Source organism: Diabrotica virgifera, chromosome 8, assembly GCF_917563875.1.
Source record: "Diabrotica virgifera virgifera chromosome 8, PGI_DIABVI_V3a".
NCBI classification, from domain to species: Eukaryota; Metazoa; Arthropoda; class Insecta; order Coleoptera; family Chrysomelidae; genus Diabrotica; species Diabrotica virgifera.
Genome location: NC_065450.1, coordinates 99,763,424 through 99,791,168, shown reverse-complemented (window position 1 = coordinate 99,791,168; position 27,745 = coordinate 99,763,424). Strand labels below are relative to the sequence as shown.

The following is a 27,745-nucleotide window of genomic DNA, read 5'->3' as shown; positions in this document are numbered from 1 at the left end:
CTATTTCTATCTATTACCATTGTCTTACTCTTATTCAATTTCATACCGTATTTTGTTAATACCTCATTCCATACTATCAAGCTTTCTCTTAGGCCTTTCTCGTTTCCTGCTGTAATAACCACATCATCCGCAAATGCACATTCTGTCATCCCTATTTGTTCTAATTTCCTATATCCTATGTATATTGGTTTAGTTCTTTGTTTCGTTTCTCTTATTATTTCATCCATAAATATTATGAATAGAAGCGGACTCAATCCCCCTCCCTGTCTAACTCCTACATTTGTAGCAAATTTTTCTGATATCATATTATATCTTATTACACAGTTATTTGTTTCTTTATATAAACTTTGTATTACCCTTATTAGTTTCTGATCTACATTTTTCCTTTTTAAACATTTCCAAATTGTTTCTCTATTCACTTTATCAAATGCCTTTTCCATGTCCATAAAGGCTAAATATATGGGTTTTTCTGCCATCCACTTCCTGCTAATAACTTCTTTCAAAGTGAATATATGATCCTGTGTACTTCTACCGTTTCTAAATCCACTTTGAGATTCTGTTAATGTGTTTTCTGTGATCAATCTCAATTTTTTCTCTATTATTGTCTCGTATATTTTTGTTATTGTGCTTAATAATGTTAGTCCCCTATAATTGTTACAATCTTTGTTATCACCTTTCTTGTGTATTGGCAATATTAAGCCCATTCTCCAATCTTCAGGCGTTGTTTCTTCCCTCCATGTTTGTCTATATATATCTAATAATACTAGTTTTCCACTATTTCCCATATATTTTATCATTTCCGATCAGTATCTATCTAGGTCTATCTATGTTAGTATATTTCGACATTTTATCGTTGACGCACTGAAAGAAGGGTTTGGTATGAGCTATATAATTGTACGTACATACTATACTAAATTTAAATTAAAATAAAATTTCATTTTCCCAACATTTAATTATAAGTACCCAATTCCCCGGCACTAAATGGGCAGATCCTTCCTTTTCCTTTTCATATTAACTTATTAGTCTCAGCTACCTGCAATTCATAATACAGGGAGGATAAAACGAAAGATAACAAGTAAAGACACATTTCTAATGAAGAAAAGCTTATGAGTCGCTTTAATTTTTTGAACAACCCCATGGCACAGTATAAAGAGGGATGGGACAGTAGAACCACTCTCCGAAAAATTGGAAGTAAAATCTGTAGTCGCGCATGGCGACCGCGCAATGTTGGCAGTCGCTTTTGCCCCACTCTCGCATTGCTATTCGCATAGAAACTTACGGATTTTAACAGGGAAAACCCGCATCCACCACTGGTGAATTACCAATTGGGTACTGCCGGTATTACTTCCTGAGATCAAAGCGCCGACAGAAGAGTGATTTTACTGTGGAACCTCTATATACTGTGCCCATGGGCTCTATAAACCATGCCAGCGACCGTAGCGGCGAAATATGACAACTTTGGCAAATAATGATTGAATAATAATTTTTTTCAATAGATATTTCGCTTACCTTATTATGGCCGTTTTTATTTTTATTATTTATTTTTATATTTTCATACTGATTTTTTTCCTTCCCCGATCTGGTGGTATATTCCTATCGTCATTTATTTCCATTTTGTGTTACACACACACCACAAAAGTAACAGTTCAATAGAGCCACCTAATGTTAAAATCTGGTAATAATAATTCACACTGCATAATTGCTTTGGATGTACACTTAGTTAATGTTAACACCGACGACTAAACTATAACAAAAAAGTGAAGAAAAACCCTTAAAATTGATATTTTCTTCAGAGAACTTCCAAATATCCGTTTTTAAATTTGACGTTTATTGAGAGAAGAAGCAAGTTTTCAATCCTAATAGTAAATTAATAATATTGAAAAATATTAAAAATCACTAAAATATTTTTAAATTGAAAACTTATTGGTACATTTTCATGGTAACACCTCCAAGACTTCTATAATTTGCAAGTCATATGGATGCTGCAGTGAAGACGAAAGGGAAGGAATTCTACACCTTGCAATTCACATCCCCCGTCTGCAGCCGGCAAAGTTCCAACTGAAAAATGCACCTGGTTACTCTACGGAGTAATACGAAAATAAAATAAAAATGTGTACCATTTTTATTCGGTTGCAATTCGAAGGCAAACCAATCTTACTTTTTAATTAGAATACGGAGTGCAGTCCAGTTCCTTTAACCGCGATTTTCTGCTCTTATTGGAGCTTCATCAGAAGAAACGTAGTAACCAGGTGCATTTTTCAGTTGGAACTTTGCCGGCTGCAGACGGGGGATGTGAATTGCAAGGTGTAGAATTCCTTCCTTTTCGTCTTCACTGCAGCATCCATATGACTTGCAAATTATAGAAGTCTTGGAGGTGTTACCATGAAAATGTACCAATAAGTTTTCAATTTAAAAATCTTTTAGTGATTTTTAATATTTTTCAATATTATTAATTTACTATTAGGATTGAAAACTTGCTTCGTCTTTCAATTGCCAGATGGCGCTTGCCACCTATTATCATCACTTTGGTTGCGATGTGTGGGAAAACCTCTCGATGCAATTTAGTTGGAGTATGGAGAACAGTGCCTACGTTTCTTCTGATGAAGCTCCAATAAGAGCAGAAAATCGCGGTTAAAGGAACTGGACTGCACTCCGTATTCTAATTAAAAAGTAAGATTGGTTTGCCTTCGCATTGCAACCGAATAAAAATGGTACACATTTTTATTTGACGTTTATTTTTGACATTTGAACTTATTGTTTTTATAATAAATTTTATCAAAAATGGTAAATAAGAATATTACATTAACGTCAAATATGTCATATGTGTATCATATGTTTAACGTCAAATTGTGTTCGCCAAAATTTTCAGGCGACTGCGCTAGGTGTCGCGTGAGTCATGCAAGGAGCGAATAAGGTCCGGACACATTTTTGAATTTATAATGGAGTGCTGTGCTATCAACCTAAGGAGAACAGAATATTAAAGTCAAGTAAGTGGAAATACAATAAATAAACTGTGAGACTAAATAATACGGGAAGAGAACAGAGAGTGAAAAATGCTTATAGTTTCCAGGTACTCATAACAGATTATATTAGATATAACTGCTAAAAGTTTTGTAAATGGGAAGCCAAGACTGTGTAGTTAGGCCAATACATGAAAATAAATAGAATTGGTGTACTCCGTTGGTTGTACTGGCCGTTTTTGTAGCAAATCTTAGATTTCAAAGTATTCCGATAATAATAAAAGTGCAGTTTTTGCGGGATAACCCAAGGGACAAAGCGCCAGTCCCGTCCCGTGTCTTGTCCCGTAGTCCCGTCCCGCACCGCGTGCCTTCCTAACTCTGAATTATAGCAACATTTATTTAATTTTAATATAGTCCCAATAACTATAGATAATTCTTTACCATAGAAAGTCAAGACTTTTCGCGGTATTTCTACAATTATTATAATCTTTGCGGGTCAAAATCCTTGAATACTTGTTTTCTCGCGGATTAATGAAACAATCAGTTCGTTCACAGGAAAATAAAAGAATAATATACACTTATAAAATTATTACAAACTCATGTACTTACATATTATAAAATTTTGTTAAACTGCATAAATATTAAATACCGAGTAAAAATGGAAAGGGTATCTACCTGACCATGCAGAAATTCAAGGTAGATTTTGTAAATGAATAAAGTTTGCCATAATTTATAAACTAAATCTTTTTACTACCTCCGTTGTTTTACAATCTGCTGTAATAAAATTTTTTCGAAATAACCTGGCTTCTGATTTCATAATTAGCTATACAACTGAATGATATTAGTTATGCTCAAGTTTTTTGGTTTTTTGAGAGGAAAGGTATTTCGTTAGCTTACCAAGTTTCTTGTAAAAATTCTCGACTTATTCAGTTTAATATCATTTTCAACAAACTATTAAATTTATCTTATGGTATAGATATAATATATTTATATAACAGTCCTTATTAAAATCAACGGTAATTATGATCATAAATCATCATAACCTTTTTTTACCCAAACTGCATAAAAAACATATAATAGGTATGTATTTTTTTTGTATAAAGAGTTATAATAAGTAAGTATATAAGTTTTTTTCGTATAATTATCAATAAAGCCGGATAGCTCAGGCGGTAGGATGTCTGACTTCCACACAGGTAGGCTGGGGATCGAATCACAGCACCGACGAGAACATCTACACATTTTTAAAATGTATATAGGCCCCAGGTCTAATCAGCCTGAATAAAGTGAGTACGTTGGGTAAAACCAGGAGTAATAATAGCGGTTGAAGCGTAGCACTGGCCATGTTACCTTCCTTGTTTACCGTAGAGCAGGGGTTCCCAAACTTTTTTGTACCACGCCCCCTTTTGTTGAAATGAAAGCTTCTCGCGCCCCCCCTTTACAATAAATTGTATGCGTCTAAATGGGAACAAAACAAAAACAAATAAGTATTAGCTTGAAAACAAAACATTTATTTACACTGCCATAAGATACAACAATATCAGTTTCCATAAAATACAAAAATTATTAATAAAAAAAAATAGATTAGGTTGGTTAGTGAGATGGATGTGCTTACATTTTATTTACTAGTATGCCTATTCGTGACTGAGTTTTAGTAAGTGCACAGCACAAGTCACTAGCAACATCAAGTTTATTCCGATACTTTGTTTTAATTGCCACAAGTGTTGAAAATCGCACAAATAGTTACTTGAAAAAGGCAAATATAAATGAAGAGCTTCCCGTGATACACTAAGATACACTTGGAAATATTTTAACCAAAATGAAGGTTTGTCCATTATTACAAAGTATTTGGCAGAGGAATCATGCAAAAAATGATTTGGATTTATTTGCAAAGCATCTTCTTGAAGTGATTCAGGCAGGAAGTCTATGTTGACATGGAATGGATCAGTTGACATTCTGTAAAAAAAATTGTCACAAGTGTTTCAGAAGTATTTTTGGAACTCTTTAATTAGGCTCTCCAAATGGTTTGATATTTGGATTTCCAAACTTGATCCTTTGTGTTTCTTCTGAGATTGACTCTACTTTAGAGAAATTTGAATAATTTCAGGGGTTTGCTGAAATTTTACGCCTCCAAAGTTGAATAACTAAGTCTCCATCACAATGAGTAACTACTATATTTGAGTCTCCACCCTGCAGTTTTAGGTTAAGGCTGTTCAACAAGTCAAAGATATCTGACAAATAAGCCAATATTACTTGGGTTCAATGTTTTTTAAAGGTCATGTTTAGCTCATTTTGCTTTTGATGTTCGAAGGTGATTACTTCATCCCAAAGGTCAAATAATCTTGCCAACATGTTTCCTTTTGAGAGCCATCGTACTTCTGTATGAAGTAGCAGTGTTTTGTGATCACTTTCTAAAACTTCACAAAGAGTTTTAATCAGTCGAGTATTCAACGCACTGATTTTTTTTATGTACTTCACTACTTTAATACACAACTTTAAGACAGCCATAAGTTCATTTGGAAGGGTTTTTGCTGCCAAGGCTTGTCGATGTATAAAACAATGTATCCCAATCACATCAGCATTTTTCTCTAACTGCGAATAGCCTGAGCGAAAACCAAGCGCTAAATGTGCGCCATCTGTACATAAACTGATCAGTTTTTGCCAAGAGAGTTCATGTTTGTCAAAAAACTCTCACACTGCTTTCATAACATTAATAGCTTTTGTCGTGGTCTCCAGTCTCCAACTCTGTAGAAAAGAGTAGCTCGTCTTTCATTCTTTCGTTTTGAATATACCGAACATAAACAATTAACTGATTAACTTTGTGCTATGTCAGTACTCTCGTCTAGCTGAATAGAAAAAAATGGCGATTATTTTACTGCATCAACTACCTGGTTTTGTATGTCTTCGGTCATATCATCAATTCGGCGTTTTACAGTGTTGTCAAAAAGAAGTATTTGAGATAACTTTTGCTTACTCTGCGTTACCAGACACAGTTTAACAAGCGTTTAATTTTGAATTTTAGAAAAATAACTAAATTTATTTTAATGTTCAACTTGTCTCGCGCCCCCCTGATATGTCCTCACGCCCCCCAGGGGGGGCGCGCCCCCCCAGTTTGGGAACCCCTGCCGTAGAGCCTAGATGTAACAGACTACACTGCTGCAATCCCTAAGCCGCGTTAGCGGTATAAAACGGAAGACAGATTTATTATCAATACGTCCCTGAGAGTACGCTTGAGAATGACAACTACAAGCTATACTGGGACCGCACTGTACTCACAGATCAAACAGTGCAGTGGCACATAATAGATCAGACGTGTACTTGTTAATAAATTAAAAAGAGAAACAACAGTTATTGATGTGGCGATACCTAACAACAATAATCTACGTACTAAATTTGCTGAAAAGAGCACCAAGTACAGAGATCTGGAAATTCAAATACGAAGACAATGAAGAATAGCAATAGTAAAATAGCACTGACCATGTTACCTTCCTTGTATACCGTTGGCCCTAGATGTAGCATAGCAGAAGACTAGTACCATGCTATAACCCCAAAGCCGCGTTAGCGGTATAAAACGGGAGACCAGATTTTAAAGGGATACTATTACGCTTTGGCCACACGACCGATTTTTTACGACGCGACGCCCATTGGTTTGACTACCTCCTCCACCAATTTTAGATGAAATCATTTCATCTAAAATTGGTGGAGGAGGTAGTCAAACCAATGGGCGCCGTAAATTATCGCGTCGTAAAAAATCGCCCGTGTGGCCAAAGCCTTAGTATTATTATTATTATCAATAAACACATTACTTCTTATGACCATAGGTTTTTTTCTTAGATAATTAGGTACATATTATGTATTTTAATGTTATTTACTATCTTTAATGAGAACTAACAGAGGCGTCATTTGATAGGATCGGGGGGGGGGGCAGTTGCCCCCTCCTGACCCTGAAAATGACTGAAATTTACAAAAAATACATCAATTTTTATCATTACATCATACATAATGTATTGTATATATAATGCTTGCCCCCTAGTGTTGCCCACAATCGGTCTTGGTCTTATTCTTGCGTTTTCACAAGACCAAGACCGCCTAATTTTAGCAAGACCAAGAGCTACCGTGCAAGACTTGAGCAAGAACAAGACTAAGCCTGCGAGACTCTTGCGTCTTGCAGTTAGAACTGAGGGTCATTTTAGGGAGTATACGTACGGCTATAAGTACGGCTGTATAAGTTCGGCTATTTTCTTAGACACTCTATGAGAAACAAAAAAAAATTGCCAAAAATTTTGAAAATTGGATTTATGCGCATTACGAACAATACCATAAACAAACATAGCGAATCAAAATATCAATTAAAAAACACTTGACACATTTGACATGCACTCAGAGGTCATTATTATAATGTAAAAATAAAATATTTTGTACATTCTTTCCCAGCAGCCGAATTCTTCGCTCTGAAATTAATTGTCCAGATTTTGAGAATATTCGTCTTCTAATCATAACATAACATTCCTGCGTTGCGACGCCTACAGTAATATCGAATATCGTATACAAACTTAAAAACTTTAAAAATGTGTCACCTTAGCTAATAGAAAATAAACTTAATAAGTATATAAGTAATTAATTTTTTTCATTATTAGTTTTCTAGGAATCCAAACACCAGAAATCTTATCGGTATACATAATATTATAGTAAAACTATTATGTGTTGTTTATGCTGACTGTGCTATGAGGTCACTCGGCTAAACAAAATTTGCCGAAACAGCGCGGCTATTATTTAAAAGTATCATAAGTCATAAGATAATGATACGAGACAAAAGTACAGATAATGCCGGATATCATGTAAACAAAATACCGAAATATTATTTTAACGATAATATACACTTCTCCAAGAAATTAACGCACCACCTTAAAAACAGGTCATTTTTAATGTCTCAAATTTTCTAAACCTGTTGTCCGATTTTTGTGATTTTTTTTAATATGTTGCCTTATTCTTTATAAATATTGCTGTAATAATATTGTTGCTAGACAGGTCAATTATTGTCATTGTATACCGGGTGTACCAATCAAACTGTGTTTTTTCTCACCCTGTGGAATATACTGCATATGGAATAGCATACTGAAATTAAAACCCAACTATAGCCTCATATTTTCTTAGCATTATGTTTTTTATTCATTCACTTACATTGGATAATAAAAAAGTTGGGTACTTTTTTAACCAGCCATGTTTTTCATCAATACTGGTTACTGTTACTGTTTTGGTTAGAAGATAGGCATGTATCACTTAGATCGTGGGTTCAAAACCCACCCGGTGTCAGTTGTTTAGGTATTTATTAATTTGGCTAGTCTTCACTATGGCTATGATATTCAAGCTTAAAATGTACCTCTGTTACGTTGTTCTAAGATATGCAATAGGCTAATTGGCATTTGCGAGACTTGCAAGACTCGGAGTGCAATACCAAGTCCAAGACCAGGTGTACTGGCGCAAGACCAAGACCAGGACCAGGTGTACTGGCGCAAGACCAAGACCAAGACTGTCTAAGTCTCGTCTTGGTCTTGCAAAATTTCAAATGACGCTCCTGATTAACGATTAACCACAATACATATTGTTTATTACACATTTATTTTTCGACGATATTGATTACCTATATTGTTTTCAACATTATCAGGCTTTCTTGTAGACAAAATCCTATAATTTTGAACATTCGGGTCATTATTTACTTAATGTAAATGTATATTTATCGCTAAACAAAATATTTTTTAAAAATTGTCTGCATTAGCCCTCTTTTGTTATGAAATTTGGATAGAAATTTCTGCTCGTCTCTCAACATCTGCTTCTCTTAGTTGTGATGACATTAAAATTTATACGAGCGGAACTTATTCCTTTTTAAAGTTTTTAAGGCTATGCAATTTTGATTATCAAACTGGTCTGCAATGGATCGAGAACTTATTGTAAGATTTTCAACTACTGCTGTTAATACAGTATACTCTCTCTATCTATAACGAGAACTGAAATGGAAAACTAATTACCTCGTTATAAGCCGATCTCGTTATATCAGACCAACATTAATATTGTGCATACATTATGAATATGTAGTTTTCTAAGACATTAACTTCCTATAGTGAAGCAATTCCGAGCAATATAAGATGCGAAATATTGTTTGAATAGAGCTTTTGAAAAACATTCGGTGGATAAACAGGAAGAAGTTGACATGTAGTGCAAAATAAGCACATAGATTTTGGGTATTTCTTTATACAGCCAGCTGGGGTATTTATTTATAGCCATCACAGCCAAAAACCAGGTGCCAAAAAAAGTGCCAGGCCACACTATATTGGATCCCGAATTTAATTCAGAAAAATTAAACAATTAATAAATCTAGTTGATTCATAACGTCTGTGACAAGAACCGATTTGACATTCTTATAGTAGGGGAGCAAAGTATGCTAAATGTGCAGTCACTCGAGCACTTTGGGAACATAGTGGGTTGTGAAGAGTAGGTCCTAAAACCAAAAAAAGTTAAGTAAAGTTTTTCATTTTCGTGGGGACTTTCCATTTTTTAATTTAATTTTCCATTTCCAACAATCGTTTTTTCAGATTATAGCGCCATCTATACTTAATTCGAAAAAATGTTTCGAATAAAAGTTGCTTATTTTTACGTAAGGACTCCAAATCTGGAATAAAAATTTGGGGCTCCTATTCAAGATTTTAAAGTAACCCCCCACCCCACCTTCGTGGGGGGTCGTTAAGTGTATTTTGCAGTTTTTCGATCTAATGTTTATTTTGCGAAATATCGCGGGATTTGTATTTAAAATTTACCCCCCACCCCTCTCCGTGGGGGGTCATGTTTGGTATCATTCGATAGATTTTGGAAAAATATTGAACACGTATTTTTTAGTTTTTCGATCTAATGTTCATTTCGCGAATTTGTGAAAGCTTTTAACTCGCCCATTTCCTTACGCCCCGTTCAAATCGTCATAGGTCTGGATCCCGCGTATGAAAAAAAAGTTGATTAATAGCAAGCTGAAAATTTGTTAATAGCTTAAGGGTGTCTAATCGGATAAACTTTGATATATGGGAACACTGGAACAGGGGCAGTTTTAATTGTGGAACAGGTTAAAAATTTGGAACGGTCAGACCACGAAAACGGCACATTTATTTTGTCCGCCAGAATAGACTTAAACTCTCCGAACAGAGATTAAACTCTCATGCAAAAATCAGACTGCTATTTATCACCTGTCATTTGACATATTCTACATGTTCCACTCATTAAAACGCCCATTTGGTGATAAATAGCAGTCTGATTTTTGTATGAGAGTTTAATCTCTGTTCGGAGAGTTTAAGGGCCGGTATTTCAATAGCTACTTAAGCTTTTGCTTAGCTAAGCCTGTGTCAAAAGTTAAGGAGAAGCTTAAGCTGGGTGCCGTATTTCCATCATTCTCTTAACTAAACTGATGCTCAGCTGTAAAGTTAATTGGTTTGGTACCTCTGAATACGTCAAAGTGCCAGAGCTAACTGTTCTGAGGTAAAAACCACTACTGTTGACATTTAATTTTATCTTGTCATCTGTAACAATGTTATTTTTACTTCACTTAATTTTGCATAAGCAATAGATCCGTCTTTGTAATTTTGTTTATTGGATATATTCCTTAAAATTTTAAATTGGAATGTAAGTTTATTTTTGTAAAATAAATATACCTACCAAGCATTGTAGAAATAAACAATTTTCATGTGCCTACACCTTCCAAAAGTAGTAAGAATTTTAATAATAGTTATTACGATTAATAAATTAATAGATTATTATTTAATAATCCAATAATAACGTTATTACTTAAAAGTTGGTTTTCAAAACAACTCTATAATTAATAATCTATAGAAATAACCTCAAAAAACAGAAAACAAATTTTAAGCAAAGGCTTAAACTAACTCCCGCGCGAGCTTAAAATTATTTGGTTTAAGCCTACGCTTAAGCCTCAAATTGAAGTGGAAATACAGGCATCTAAGCTTAAGCAAAGGCTTAAAGTAAGCTTTGGCTTAAGTGAGGTTGGAAATACGGGCCCTAAGACTGTACTGTCGGACATAACACATGTGCCGTTTTCGTGGTCTGACCGTTCCAAATTTTTAACCTGTTCCACAATTAAAACTTCCCCTGTTCCAGTGTTCCCATATATCAAAGTTTGTCCGACTAGACACCCTTAAGCTATTAACAAATTTTAAGCTTGCTATTAATCAACTTTTTTTCATACGCGGGATCCAGACCTATCAAATTTTTGAAATATACACTGTTTTGCATGTACTTAACTAACCTTATCTTAATCTGACAATTTCGAGTATTTTTAGGGACAGATTTTTTTCGGCCCCTGCTTAACGAACTCCCCTGTGTTAAGAGCCAATATATGGTACAGGTACATCTGCAGGGCACCAGGTTTCTCCCCATATGATAATCTGACGAGCTCGAGTAACTGCAAAAATCCCCGCTTGGGCTCCCCTACCATTATTAACGGAGTCAATTGATGTTAATTGACAGTTATTTATTTGTTATTTATATTATTGCTGTTACTGTCTCCGTTAGCTCAAATGGTTTTCTACTAAATTTTTTATTTAGTAAACTATACCTATATATTGCAAACAGCACAAAACAGAAATACATGGAAAAGACGGAGGGAGACCTACATCCATCAGTGGATAGATCCGGCTTGAATGTTGATGATGATGACCTGTATACACTGCGCGTCATAGAAAACGGGCACCCTAAAAAATGGGTCATTTTTGATGTCGCGTATCTCCTAAACCTGTTGTCCGATTTAAAGTGATTTTTTGAATATGTTATAGCCCTATTCTTTGTCAATATCCCTGTAATAATATTTTTGCTAAACAGGTAAATTTTCATTGTATACCGGGTGTACGAATCAAACTGTGTTTTTTTTTCTCAAAGTTCGCAACACCCTGTGGAATATTCTAGCATTTATAAAATACTGAAATTAAAACCCAACTATAGCCTCAGGTTTTCTTAACATTCTGTTTTTTGATTCATTCGCTTATATTGGATAATACAAAAGTTATGTACTTTAACAACTAGGCATGCTTTTTGTCAGTACAGGGTGATTCTAAAGAAGTACGACAAACTTTAAGGGGTAATTCTGCGCGAAAACATAATGACCGGTTGCTTTATAAACATATGTCCGCAAATGGTTCGTTTCCGACATACAGGATGTTGAAATTTTTCTTACAAACTGACGATTTATTTATTGCCCTAAAACCGAAGACGTTTTAAGACGTCATTTTTGAACATTTTTTGACATACAATTAAGAATTATCAAAAAAATTTTTAGTCACCATTGGCGTGCATACGAATAATATGATCGGTCATATTACCCGTATGCGCTCTAATTCTTCTTATTTATGTGCAGTCTTCTACCGAAGGTTGGCGACCATCAAACGATAGGTTTCTCTGTTTTGTGCCGCATGTATTATGTTCGCAGCTTCTGGTATTTGAAACCATTCTCTCAAGTTTCTCAGCCAGGATTTTTCTTTCTGCCCAAACCTCTTCTACCTTCAATCTTGCCTTCCACGATAAGCTGTAGCAGACTGTACTTATCATTACGGAATACATGACCCAGGTATGACGCTTTCCTCCTTTTAACAGTTGTTAACAATTCCACCTCTTTACCCATTCGTCTCAATACCTCTGTGTTGGTCACTCTGTCTGTCCAAGGTATTCTCAGTATGCGTCGATACAGCCACATTTCTAGAGCCGCTAACTACCTCCAAGAGAGTACTCCAATAGTGAATATAAAATTCTTAGTTGAATGTCAAAAAATGCGCAATAACCATCTCTTAAAACCTACCAAATTTCATTTGCATATCTCAACCGGTTTTAAAGCAATAAATAAATCATCAGTTTGTAAGAAAAAAATTTAACATCCCGTATCTCGGAAACGAAGCTTTTGCGGATATATGATTATAAAGCAAACTGTCATTATTTTTAATGCAGAATTACCCCTTAAAGTTTGTAGAACTTATTTAGTTCCTAAAAACCTCCTAGACTTATAACTCCCTGTACCGATGAAGAACATGGCTAGTTGTTAAAGTACATAACTTTTGTATTATCCAATATAAGGGAATGAATCAAAAAAACAATGTTAAGAAAACCTGAGGCTATAGTTGGGTTTTAATTTCAGTATTTTATAAATGCTAGACTATTCCACAGGGTGTTGCGAACTTTGAGAAAAAAACACAGTTTGATTCGTACACCCGGTATACAATGAAAATTTACCTGTTTAGCAAAAATATTATTAGAGGGATATTGACAAAGAATAGGGCTATAACATATTCAAAAAATCATTTAAATCGGACAACAGGTTTAGGAGATACGCGACATCAAAAATGACCCATTTTTTAGGGTGCCCGTTTTCCATGACGCGCAGTTTATAACTACTTCCTCTTATAGAAAGAGCAGTTTATGAAAATGGAAAAAAATCAGTCTCAGAAATATGATTTTATGAGAAGATATGTGACTAAAAAAAACATTTTTTCAATCTAATAGAACATAATACAACATCCAGAAATGCTATTCCACATCTTACCAGACTGAAAACAATGGGAACCTTCTCAGGTAACACCTCCGAGGCTTCTACAATTTGCAAGCCATAACGGATGCTGAGACTAAGGAAGATGAGGGAATTTTACAATTTATAATTCACGTCCCATCTAATCACCGCGGTAAAGTTCCAACGAGAATGGTTCCCTTCGTACTCCAATCAGAGTAAACATGTAAATCAAAAATGAATAACCATTTTCAATTTCGTTGCAACACGAAACTACAGCCGCATCATTATTCTAGTTTAATCAGAGAGTGCAGCAACCACCTCTACCGGTTTCGAAACTTATTAGTAGGGAGTTTTTGTACACACAAATACGTAAACGTAACGCATCTTTTTGACATATACGCTTGCGCATTAATGGTTGAACTCCCGTATCGCGATACGTATTACCTAAGGTTACGGGCTGGTACGTTAGGTTCATACGCATCCCTATCGAGCCGAAAGTCACCGAATGCACACGAGGATCTTGCCCGATTACCTACCAAATGAACATGTCATCAGCGTACTACCCGTTTATAAACATTTTAAGGTTATATTGGTTATTGGTTTACTCTATTTGAGTAAAATTATTCTGTGTTTGTAATTGGAAATTGGAACTTCATAATAGATTTAAAATTTTATTGTTTTTAAGTTGTCTATTAATAAAGCAAAACAAACAAATCTTGTATTAATTTAAGAAATACAGTGATCACCACAATTAATAACTAGATAAACAAATGACCTAGTTTCAGTAAAATTTTCAAATAAATATTACCACACTAGTTACATTATACCTACTGGAATTCTGATGTAGGTATACAATAATTTACAACTAAAAAGTAGGTATAAACAAAAATAAAAAAAATTTAACCTAAGGAAAAATAATATTTTTATATTTAAATAGAAGCAATTAAAACCATACAATTTCATCATTCATTTATCTTTTTTTACATTTGTATATTAATTGTATATTGTGTGAACATTGTTTTATTTTTTTGAATGTCAACTGAATTTAAAAATGACTTTACGATTTGCTTTACGTTACGTTAAGGCAGTTACAAAAACTACCTATTTTAACATTCATCCTCTACGACACGTTAGTTGCTTTACGTACACGGAGATGCGTACGTTACGTAGCAACAAAAACTACCTAGTCTCTCATCAGGAAGCACATGATGGAGGCATGTCGGGTTGCATGTTTTGGGGATTCGAAATAGTGTTATTTTCTTACATAATATTGTGGTAAAGTTTTATTGCACGAATATTATTCTTATGAACTTTTTTTATCGCTATAACACAATATGTGATGTAGAACGATTTGTCAAAACGAAAAAGCCTATAATTAAACCTTTCCCTCCTATTTAGTTCATTTACTCACGGTAAAATATGTATTGCAAAACTTACGAATTTTAAAGAACCTATTGGATTGACATTAAATTTGGCATACACTTAGCTAACATGTCAAAGAAAAAAAGTCGTATTGTGCCGATGTGTGCTTTTGACCTGGGGGCGAGTTTTACCCCTTCTCGGGAATGAAAAAATATACGTTCAAAATAAGTCCGGAAACTGATAAACTGACTAATTCTAAGCTACTTTTGTTCTACAGAGTTTTTCACTAAGTCAATATTTTTCGAGTTATCATTATATGTGATTTTCATTTTTCCAGAAAAAAACCACCGTTTTTAGACGGCTTTTCGCAAATCACTCAAAAAGTAAATATGTACTTATTTTATCGAAAAAAATATTCTTAGCAAAAATATAACATAAACAAATTAAAAAAAAATGGTGTATGCATGGAGTCTAAAGACATCGTAAACGCAGGGTTGTAGCTAATGAAATGTAGGTTCCTATTCGTCAAATTTTAAATCGAATATATTGAAAGCGATATAAAAAATTCAATCTATTCAAACAAAACTTTTACTAAAATAAAACATTTCAGCGAAAACCATATATTATTTCTTTCTTGGGCCATTTAGAAGTTATAGGCAGTTAAAATGGGGGAAAATATAAGTGGACACCTAGTATATGTTAACGTAAAAAGTTTTCCTCACATCTTTGGAAGTTAATTGTTTATCAATTGTTTATAAGTTGTTTAAAAATTGTTTAAAACAATTGTTTTGTATACATGATTTTGAAAATATCGTTGAAATCATCATTTTACTTTGATCAAAAATGTTTCTATTTCCTTTTTAATTATGCTGATACCAAATCTGACATTTCAATTTGAGAAATTAAAAAAAAATTGAGCTCTTATACAGTATATCTGCGTAACTAGGAATCATATGGAAAAGTTTTTTATTATAAATTTTACGAAAAAAAAGTTAATCTTTATAAAATGCTCTGCGTGGTCTAAAATCTAAAACTCAACCATCAGATATCAAATTCTATCAATTTTATACGAGGTATGTCAAAAATATGAATTTCGTTCAAGAGCAAAGTACCTTTATATTTCAGAATATCAAAAATTTTTATTAAAAAAACTATGATCTAACATGCAATTACATCCTTCTAATTAAAAAAAAAATCTGCAAATTTTTCTCGAATTACGGATGCCCAACATCATTTTATAATAAGTATGATAACTATTTTATTATCAATTTTACTAAAAAAAAAGTTATTCTTCATAAAATGCTCTTCGTCTAAAATCTGCGATACCATCAGATATCAATTTTTTTTTTAAATTTATTACGAGGTATATAAAAAAATATGAATTTTGCTTAAGAGTTAAGTACGTTTATAGTTCACAATATTTCAATTATAAGGATGTAATTGAATATTGTAACATATTTTTTAATTACAAACAACTTTTCTTAATAACAATTTTTGATATTCTGAAATAAAAAGGTACTTTACTCTTTAGCGAAATTTATATTTTTTGACATATATTACCTACCTCGTATAAAATTTATAACATTTGATATCTGATGGTTGCGTCTTAATACGATGCAGAGCATTTTATGAAGAATAACTTTTTTTGTGTAAAATTGATAATAAGGATATAGACTAAAACGATTTCTTTAATGAAATTAAAGCAATAAGTTTTTTTCATTACCTGATGATACTGACCCCTTAAGGATTTTACAATATATATTTGAAAACAAAATTTAACCTCCACCCTTCCAAACATAAGCATTTCACTAAGAATAATTATTTTGGCATTGCCTGGATCTGTAGCTTCTGGCGAGCGATCTTTTTCAAAGTTAAAAATTATTTAATATCGACAATGCTTCAAGAAAGAATGTCTGGGCTAGCAATATTAGCAATTATTGAACAAGAAATTTTTGATGGTATACATTTTAGCGATATAATTAATGACTTTGCAACAGCAAAATCTCGGAAAATATCGCTACAACAATAAACAGCTATTTTTTATTTTTCTATTGTACCTGGCTATCAGTGTTGATTTTATAACGAAGTTACGTAGGTATTTTTTATCAGAAGTATCTGCATATTTTTTAAAATATTTAAGTATCAGTAGCATGTAATATGTACTTATATTTATGTATGTAGACATTTTAGACCAGTAAGGATCTGCGAAAAAACGTCTATTTTTGGATGTGAGAGGTGACATTCGGATTTTTGCAGATAAAGTTAGGTGACACCTTCAGTAATAATAATTGACTTATGCCCCTTCTAAAATATGCCCCGAACATTAATAAAAAAATTAAAATATTTAAAAATTTCGAAAAACATCAATTTTTTTCTACTAAAAAGGGGTAGTTCCCTGGATTGGCTGTATACCTTATAGTTAAACAAACTGGAACATGAAGTAAAAACCACTTCTATGTAAAAGGTATATTTACTAAAAATTTTTAGAATCCCAATGGATTCAATAAAATGAGTTCATCAGAACGTTTTCAAACCTATCGGTCCATCATCAGTGAATTTGAATACTTGCAAAATAGCCCCAGAACCAAACAATGGTTGTGATTATAAATAAATCTACATTATGTTGAAATAAATTTAAAATGGCTAAACGCCGATGTTCAGGGATTAAACCTCTGGGAACATGGTGAAACTCTACCCGAGGACCCAATCAACCATCTTCGGTCAAAGATTATCTATCATCGTTGACCGAAGATGGTTGATTGGGTCCTCGGGTAGAGTTTCACCATGTTCCCAGAGGTTTAATCCCTGAACATCGGCGTTTAGCCATTTTAAATTTATTTCAACATAATGTAGATTTATTTATAATCACAACCATTGTTTGGTTCTGGGGTTATTTTGCAAGTATTCAAATTCACTGATGATGGACCGATAGGTTTGAAAACGTTCTGATGAACTCATTTTATTGAATCCATTGCAATTTTTTTTCTGCTTTCTTTGCTTATAACTTTAAAACGATTCGTTTTGGAACAAAGTCGTAGGAAAATAAAATAAAGATAATTGAATTTTGTATGATATACGACTGGTAAAAAATGTCTTAAGGTATTACCTTTTCTGCAATATAGCAATAAATACAAAATAAGGGGGCAAAATAAGTCTGTTGTTATTCAATATTTTTTAACCACTTTGGTGGCACTTAGAACCTTAGTAATTCGCTTAGGAAATTCTTTGTAACATACTTAAATTGTGTACCAAATTTGATTAAAATCGACCTAATAAATTTTGCATAATAAATGTGCAATCTAAATGTTTTTAAAAAAGTTAAAATTTTTTAAAATCTTTCTGAACAAAAAGTAGACCATTTAGATGTTGGCTAATTTTTTACATATAAAGAAGTGTTCTACCTATTTAATACACTTTACAGAATTAAAATCGGATTATTTAAGGGGCCCTAGCAATGTTTTAAATTTTGAAACAATTTTTTGGCTTATAACAAATAGCTTTGTTTAATAATAAAGAAAATTAATTTTTAGCAATGCAAATAATTAAAACCAGTATAATTTGACTTAAACTTTCAAATGCTGTTAGCAGAATTGCTATTTTATTTTTTAATCAAACGTTATTCGCGTTCAAAAATTGCAATTTCTCGATTTTTTGAAAGTTCCACCGCGTTTATCTCGAAAACTATGCATCCTACGAAAAAACTTGTAAGAACATTTTTTGCTTAGAATTACCCAAGAAATACAAAAAAATGTTTTTATTTTGCGAAAAATTCGATTGCGAAATTCGATTTTATGTAATTCCTCAAGTTCTTTGTTTACAACAATCTTATCGACATCCGGATCAACTGTTACCCAAAAAATTCGTGTTCTACGGGTCAAAATACATAAAAAACTTGGGTAAGTCCATCTAAATAAAGGAGCCCGTAGCCCCCTCCTGGTCACAGCACTAATTTGTTTGTAAGCCAAAAAATTGATTATAACTTTAAAACATTGCTGAGGCTGCTCAAATAATCCGATTTCAATTCTGTAAAGAGCATTAGATAGGTGGAGTACTTCTTTATATGTAAAAAATTGACAAATCTTTGTATGTTCTAGTTTTTGTTGTGCAAGATTTTAAAAAAATTTAATTTTTTAAAAAAAGTTTAGATTGCAAAATTATTATGCAAACTCTAGTAACTCAATTTTAATGAAATTTGGTGGACAGTTTTAGCACATTACAAAAATTTTCTAAGCGAATTAGGAAGGTTCCAAGTGTAACCTAAGTGATGGAAAATCATTGAATAAGGACAGGCTTGTTTTGCCCCCTTATTTAATATTTATTGCTATTTTGAAGCAAGGGTGATAAATTAAGACATTTTTAACCAATCGCATCTGATAGAAAATTTAATTATCTTTGTTTTGTTCCATAGGAATTTGTTCTAAAATGAATAGTTTTTAAGTTATAAGCAAAAAAAGTAGAAAAAAAAAACGAAATTTTTTGAAATTTTTAAATATTTTATTTTTTTTATTAATGTTCTGGGCATATTTGAGAAGGAGCATAAGTCAATTATTATTAACGAAGTTATCACCTAACTTTATCCGCAAAAATCTGAATGCCACCTCTCACATCCACCTAAAAACACATCCTTACTGGTCCATTTTTAAGTTTTGGGTTATTTTCTAGTATTTTATAAACCACGTGTCTCTACCCCATTAGCTAAGTAAAAGCTTCAAAATTGTGTGAAACCTAATTTATTTGAATTTACTTTGTTATGATTTTATTATGGTAGTTTCATTTTGATAGGTATTTTACTTCTGAAGTTCAGTTTTTTGCTTTATTTCAAGCACCTACCTAACTACCTTCAATAAAATAAATTTGAAAAACATGATCCAAAATGGCTTGGGGCACCAAAATCATTTTTGCACAGAGGCGTCAGTAGCCCTTAGGGGGGTCCTGCGAATATGTCATATGTCTACGTGAAATAACCAAAAAATGCGGCACTTTTCGGGGGAAACTGATCACAACTTTTTTAAAGTGTTTAAAAAAAGCTTTATTCTTTATATAAAAAAGTTTGTAATATCAAAAGTAAGCAAGTTACGCTCAAAATAAAGTTGTTCCCCTTTCTTTTATAAAAAAAATCGTGAACATCTCCCCTAATTCACATGCCAAATCAAATTAATCGTTACCGCTTCACAAGTTACTTTACTTATGTATTGTTTGTATGGTCTGTAAGTTGTATCGGTTCAAAGTGCTAATTTTTGAAAGGGCTGTAGTTGAAAGGGTTTGCAACTACATTATGCATATTCAAATTTTAAACAGTCATATCTCAACCAATTTTTGTCTTTTTCAAAAACAAACAATCCAAAATACTCAGAAAAGCAAAACCCACGGTTTTTTACTGTTTGAGATTTTTGGTATCACTAATAATTTTTAAGTGATTTAAAAAAAGGTTTTTTTTTTAAACTAAAAGAAAAAAAAATTTACTGAAACCAAATATTTTCAAAACTAAGCACTTTGAACCGACGAGACGTACAGATCATATAAACGATACATAATTAAAATAACTTGTGAATCGGTAACAATTAATTTCATTTGGGATGCTAATTAGGGGGTGATTTTCATGATTTCTTTTTTAACAAAAAAAAGGGACCAACTTTATTTTGAGCGTAACTTGCTTACTTTTGATGCCAGAAACTTTTTTAAACAACAAAAATAAAGCTTTTTTTAAACACTTTGAAAAACTTATGATGCATTTTCCCCAAATAGTGCTTAATTTTTTGGATATTTCACGTTGAAATATTCCATTTGAAATTTGACGAATAAAAACCTACTTTTTCATTAGATGCAACTCTGCTTCTACTGTGTCTACAGGTTTTACACATACACCATTTTTTTTCACTTTTTTATAAGTTATATTTTTGCTAAAGATATTTTTTCCATAAAACACTTAAGCACCTTTTGATTAATTTACGAAAAACCGTTTAAAAACGTGGATTTTTTGTTGAAAACTGATTATATTCACTCGCAAATTATTGACTTAGTGAAAAAATTCTGTAGAACGGAAGTAGCTCAGAATAATTAGTCAGTTTATCCATTTACGGAATTATTTTGAATGTATTATATTTTTTCACACCCGAAAAGGGGCGAAACTGACCTCCGGGGCAAAAGCACACATCGGCACAATATCACTTTTTTCTTTGACATGTTGGCTATGCGTATGCCAAATTTCATGTCAATCCAAACAGTTTTTTAATATTTGGACCAAAAACCGGACTAATTGTGCGCCTCGCTTGACAAAAAAACTATACCTCGTTTGTTGTTAGTAAGTAAATTAAAATTAGATATAAGTTAAGGATATAGAAAATTATGCTCATTTTCATAGTTGATTTTTTCGTGAACAAATTAACGGATTCCGCTATTTTTTTTGTTATTTCAGATACTACTTTAGTATTTAAACAGTTGTGCAAAAGTTTACTCAAACGTCTTTTTTGTACTTACACCGGGTGGAACAAAAGAAATGTGTTTCTTATGTTAAGTTTGAGACACCCTGTAGGGAGCACAAGGTACAAATATGAGTATACATCAGAATCTTAATGTAGTCTTGTTTGTGAACATTTTGTTTTTTCAGTATCCCTGAAATCTTTAGAAACAAAGAAGGTAGACGGTTTTGTAGTTTAACATGTGTTTTAACCGAAACAAAAAATTGAGACACCCTGTAGAAAGGAACAGACACAAGCATTTTATTTTTTTTTCTGATATCTTTAATAACAAAGAAACTAGATGGTTTTACTTTTTAATATGTCGTGTTTTAACTGACGACATGCGATACGTGAGAAGGCCATGTGAATAAGTACTAGGCACTAAGATGAAATTATTTCCTATATATATATATAGAGCGAAAGGAACATAGCTTTCAAAGAAAAAAATCTGTGTAATGTACCTCTCAGTATTTAAAGAGGCTCCATGTAGACACCAAATCCGTAATTATTTTTAAGAAAATTCCACCCCAAAACATCACAGAGCCTCCATTAAACAATATCGTCTCTCTTATGTTGCGCTGTGCATACCGCTTAACTGGTCGACAAATAACTCTTAAAGGTGACCATAAGAACTGTTTACGTTATGTGCTATTATTATTGTTATGAACTATTATTTTTTATTGTTAATTTACTTTTGTTTCAGTTAAAACAAACGTTAAAGAGTAAAGCCACCTATTTTCTTTGTTTCTAAAGATAAAGGGAGATTAAAAAAATAAAATGTTCACAAAACACGACTACAATACGATTTCGATGTGTACTAACATTTTGTATTTACCTCGTCCTCGCTACAGAGTGTCTCAAACTTAACATAAGAAAAACATGTCCGTTCTTACAACCGGTATAAGCAGTGGCGACGCGTGACTTTTTCTAAAGTGTTACCAAAACCAGATATTAAATATATACCAGATATATTATATATTATCTATATATATAATGTATTTTATAAATATTTTTATATATACAGTGTTCCCATACATCAAAGTTTGTTCGACTAGACACCGTGAATTTTCAGCTTGCTATTAATCAACTTTTTTTTTGTACGCGCGATCCAGGTCTATTATAAAAATAGATGAAATAAAATTAAAAAATTAAAAATTTAAGAAATTATATAAAGTATCTACAAACTAAAAACATATTTGTTGTTTTTAGGTAAAATGTGTATTATATCACCTTTATACTTTATTAAAAAATCCAAATTGTATAATTAGTATACTAATCAGTACATTCATTTGACATTTTTAGCCTAAAATATTAAATAATTTTTATTTTATTGATTATACACTACAATGTACTGTATAATCAATATTATTATGTCATATTATAATAATGTTGTTGTTAATTAATATATTTCGACAAGTGATTAAAATCGATTAATATGATTTATATAGGATAAAAAGGTATATATATTATCTGTATAATAAGCAAGTACAGTTACAAGTTATAAACTAATAATTAATAATGCATATTATGCAATAATCGAATCCAAAGGGCCGGTACGGTTAACTAACCGGAGTTTAATCGAGAAAATACCGGCCCTAAGAATAACAGACTTCATAAATGGAATTATAATTATTACCTATAATTATAATAATAATTAAAATTGCATTTATTAAGTCTGATATTCTTACGGTCGGTATTTTCTGTCCCGATAGACACCGGCCCTACCTAGCGTCACCAAATTAAAATTTGGTAATAACACCAATACGCGGTTTCAGAGCCATCGTCCCCGCAAAATTTTCAGAGACGATCCAGTCAAAGATCCTACTATCGTTGCCACTCACAGAAGTGGTAAACGGCGCGGCGCACGGTAAGGGCACAGTATAATAAATATGGAACCTCTTTATACTGTGGTAAGGGCGTATTATAATAACGTGCAACCGATTTTACATAAACTCGCTGATATTTTCGTGCGTCTAGTTGGCTATTTTACTGAATTAGGTAGATACTATTAACAAATATTTCTATTTTTAAAAAATATAAATGGAATTATTTCATAGTAGTCATAAAATATTTATTTACAAATTTTAACTGTTACCAACGGTAACAATGGTTACATGGACGCTTCGCCAGTGGGTATAAGTACAAAAAAAGAGTCTGAGTTAACCTTTGCACAACTGTGTAAATACTACTTAAGAGGATCGGAACGTATTTTCGGCTGCAATGCTATTCAAATGGGGATTCATTTTTTTCAAATCCTGAGAAAACTAATAAGTATTTTGGAAAAATTTAAACGCAGAATGAAAGATTACGTTATTAGCGAGGGCCGAAAGTCCCTGAGAACTTCTACAATGTTTATTTTAATAAGTTACAGGGGTGAAAAAACTAAGAGAAAATTTAGTGTGATTTTTAAATTCAAATATCTCATTCAAAATAAACTTTTTATTTATTCTAAGGGACTTTCGGCCCTCGGTAATAATTTAGTCTTTCATTCTGCGTTTAAATTTTTCAAAAATATTTATTGGTTTTTTCAGGATTTGAAAAAAATGAACACAATGCCGTGGTAATATTTTCCAAATCTGTCTTTGTCTTACAACGCACTCAACCGAATATAATATTGTCAGCATATATTGTCAGTCAGACACTGACAATCAGTGACAATTTTAAATATTTGACATTGCATCGGGAATATTTTGAGAAATTGATTAAATATTATTTATATATAGTGTATTTGATAAATAATTGATTTAAGACGTGAACTTAATAAAAAGTTATTTATTGTGTATTATTTGTGAAAGATCCAAGCAGAGAATACATCAGATATATCCTGTGATCCAAGTATTTTGTTGTTAGAGATGTTCAAAATTGTAAGCGTTCCAAAATAACAACATATTATTAAAAAATCACTTTAACACTTTTCCTCTTTTCTCGATTGATTATTAGTTTTTGTTGTACAAATAAATTATTACAATCACTGAAAACATAGTTAGTGAAAAAATTATCACATTTATTAACTGAATTAATAATTTGCAATTATAAAAATAACAGTTATCCAAGAACATTCAAAAGCCATCTCTTTAAATTAATTATGACATTTTCAAGTAGAATGACATTCTAGTAATGTTTACATATCCACACCAGTGTGAATTTTACTACACGTAATTTGCCGTGTAAAGACAGAAAAAGTAGGGATACACGTAAAGTATTTGCGAATTATGTACCCATAGCCTTAAAGAAAAATATAAAGTGGAAGAAAAAAAATAGCGGAATCCGTTACTCTGTTCACGAAAAAATCAACTATGAAAATGAGCATAATTTTCTATATCCCTACCTTACGGCTCGCAGTGTATTTTAAGCTATGACTATTTACACTTGTTTACAATAAAGCCACGAATTTTATTAATGTGATAATTACAACATACATACCTCCAATAATTTTATTTATCCGGTTACAGTATAGCATACAGCACCTTGTATTTCCATAATTGCAAATTACTTCCGTGGGCTTAAATTTTAACTGTTCTTCGACTTCGAACAATATTGACAAGAGATCTAAAGGAATACACAGAAATGTGTTTGGTCTTTCTTATTAGGCAATAAAGCTTTACCTAACGGTACTTTAGTTGTCTACAATGCGTCTAAATATTTATAAGCAAAATGTTATTCAATAAATAATACGGTATTTTTTTTACATTTGTATGTAGGTATTTTGTGTTTTAATAACAAACTAAAGTTAAGAATTGTCAAATCGACATTTCGAACACGTACTTTTGATCGAGGAATAATATAGAATAGAAAAGGCGAATACTAAAATCAACATCAAAAAAATTTCAAAGTAGGAATTCTAATTCCAATTGAGAATTACTTACATAACTATTATTAGTCAATAATACTATCTGACAAAGAAAGAAATTGTATATGTTGCAATGAAAAGGATAAGATTTAAAAAATACTAAAACTCTGGCGACTGAAAAAAGATACAATACGAAATACGACCACCCACATTGTAAGCAGATGACATAAAACAAATATGCGACAATCGGCACCAAAAAGCGATGAGTTAAGGTGATGCAAAATACTACACGCAACTTTAAGTACCTATACTGAGATAAAAATACGATTTTTTAGGAATAATGGTCATTTTTTTACAAATTTGCCAGATGTCATACTTCATAAATCTAGCACGGTGCTAGTCGAGGTCAGCGCCTAGCAACATTCTTACAATTATTGTGCGATATTTTGCAGAAATTAAGTAGATTTTGTAGGTATAACAATACTGATATAACTATCGTGTCTGCATTCTAATTATCTATGATGGGTAACATAATTTTTTCTGTACATTTTATCGTTTTGCTAAAGTAAAACAAAGCAGCTATTACTTTGTGAATAAGGTAAATATTTCATAACAAAGATAAGTGCAAATATTTTCAGGATAAAGGATTTACCTATACTATGCAGTAGTTGCATACCTCTTATTGGAAAAAGTAAAGAGCCTCTGCGACATCCGTTTCCGAAACCAAGGAACTGCAACCATCTGCACTAGTCCAGTTGGAAATGATACTATTACAAATACTCCTTAGGTAACCTCACACCACTTACACTTTGTGTTATCCAAACTCACAATACCCATATAAATTTTCTTGCCATATTCACCAAAATGAGTCCAGCATTAAAACTGAAAAGGTAACACATCGCATCCGCACTTGGTTGGATACTATTCTTAGTTAACGGATGACCTTGAAGTGGTTCACACCGGTTATGTCGCTACAAGTACTCAGGTACCGCCAACAACGAGGTACTGACGATGACTGAAGAACCAAGAACCACTAGCTGTGTTCCCAAGAAACCTGAAATGCTTATATGTTCACACAGCGCCAAGGATTATAACAGAACCGACTACAAGCACGCGGTACGACTAGATTATTATAAGTTTATGGATATGTACTTAAAACATATAATTTCACCTAAAATTCATCAAAATTTTAATAAATTTATATAATAAAAAACATTCCTTCAAAGAGAAATTCCACAAGAGTAAACTGGATTTACCAAATAGGTACTCGAGAACACCTGTTGAATATAAGACAGATAATCGAAAAATCTAGGGAATTCAATATCCCACTGTACATATGCTTTATAGCTTATCGTAAGGCGTTCGACAGAGTCAAGTGGAGACACTTATGGTGAATAATAAAAGAAGTGGGCGTACCACAACACCTCAGTTCGCTTATAACTGAACTATACGTACACACTACTGGATCAGTTAAAGTGCTTGACACACTTTCAAACGAATTTCATTCAGAACGGGGGTATCAGACTGGGATGTATACTATCTTTGCAATTATTATATATGGGGAGCATATCATGAGAAAAGCGCTTGAAGGATGGAAAAAAGGCATCTCAATAAATGGTCATAAAATAAACAACCTACGTTTCGCAGATGACACAGCCCTTCTTGCAAATAGTCAAGCAGAGCTGATTGATCTTATACGACTGGCTGAAAAAACGAAAGTCAAATATTTGGTCTGCAATTAAATATATTATGAAAGGCAAAGATCATTATAGTGTAGTGACTACATAACAAGCATCCACACATAACCACAATTAATCGGTTTGAGGTTGTAAGCTGATACTTATATCTGGGATCATTAATCACAAACACAGGGTTACAACAGGAAGAAAAAAACGACGTGATCTAGCAAAAGTTGCCATAGCAAAAATGACCACAATATGGAAGGACTGTCAAATTTCAAGAGCGTTAAAGATGAGGTTAATCAACTGCTTAATATTGCCTATACTGACCTACTGATGTGAATCTTGGAGACAATCGGAAAGAAGGAAGATAGACGCCACTGAAATGTTCCGTTGGAGACGAATGCTACGAATTCCTTGGACCGACCATAGGACAAATAATTCAATTTTAAAAGAGCTAAAAGTTAGCCAACGACTTTCCAGTACAGTCCATCTCCAACAATTAAAATACTTTGGACATGTTATGAGAGCAAACACAGAAAATATGGAAAGACTCATTATACAAGAAAAGGTGGAAGGCCGAAGATCACGAGGAAGATCCCCAACAAGATGGATCCATCAAATTACAGGAATATGCAAAAGACCTATGCATGAGTTAAAAGAAATGACCAGAGACAGAATATGAAACTATAAGTCTTAAGACGGAGAGTGGATCTAGGATCAACTCTCTCCGATATTTTTCCAAAAAGTTATAGCCTTCGACATTTGACCTCTCGGGATAAACAATTTATAATATCTAAGCCCCAAGTTCACCGATCGAGCTTTACAATTTTTTTTTATGTTTGGAATTGAAAGATCTTCAGTTTAAGACCTTAAAGAATAAAAAAAGTTATTTTTACAATAGATAATGCAATTGAAAAAACGGCCATTTTGGAACTTTCGCGGACTGTTCTGAA

At 32.6% G+C, this 27,745-nt stretch overlaps 1 protein-coding gene across 3 annotated transcripts in view; it reads right to left on the bottom strand.

The window, feature by feature from the left end:
- Nucleotides 1-26,118, bottom strand: part of LOC114342595 (protein Shroom) — a 582,613-nt gene extending 556,495 nt beyond the window's left edge. For 2 of the 3 annotated variants that reach the window (XM_050659440.1, XM_050659439.1), the window contains exon 1: nt 25,787-26,118. The gene's annotated coding sequence lies outside the window, so the exon portion shown is untranslated. Of the gene's footprint in view, nt 1-25,762 lie in introns of all 3 variants that reach the window. The other variant, XM_050659441.1, reaches the window with a different exon arrangement.
- Nucleotides 26,119-27,745: the final 1,627 nt, after the last annotated feature.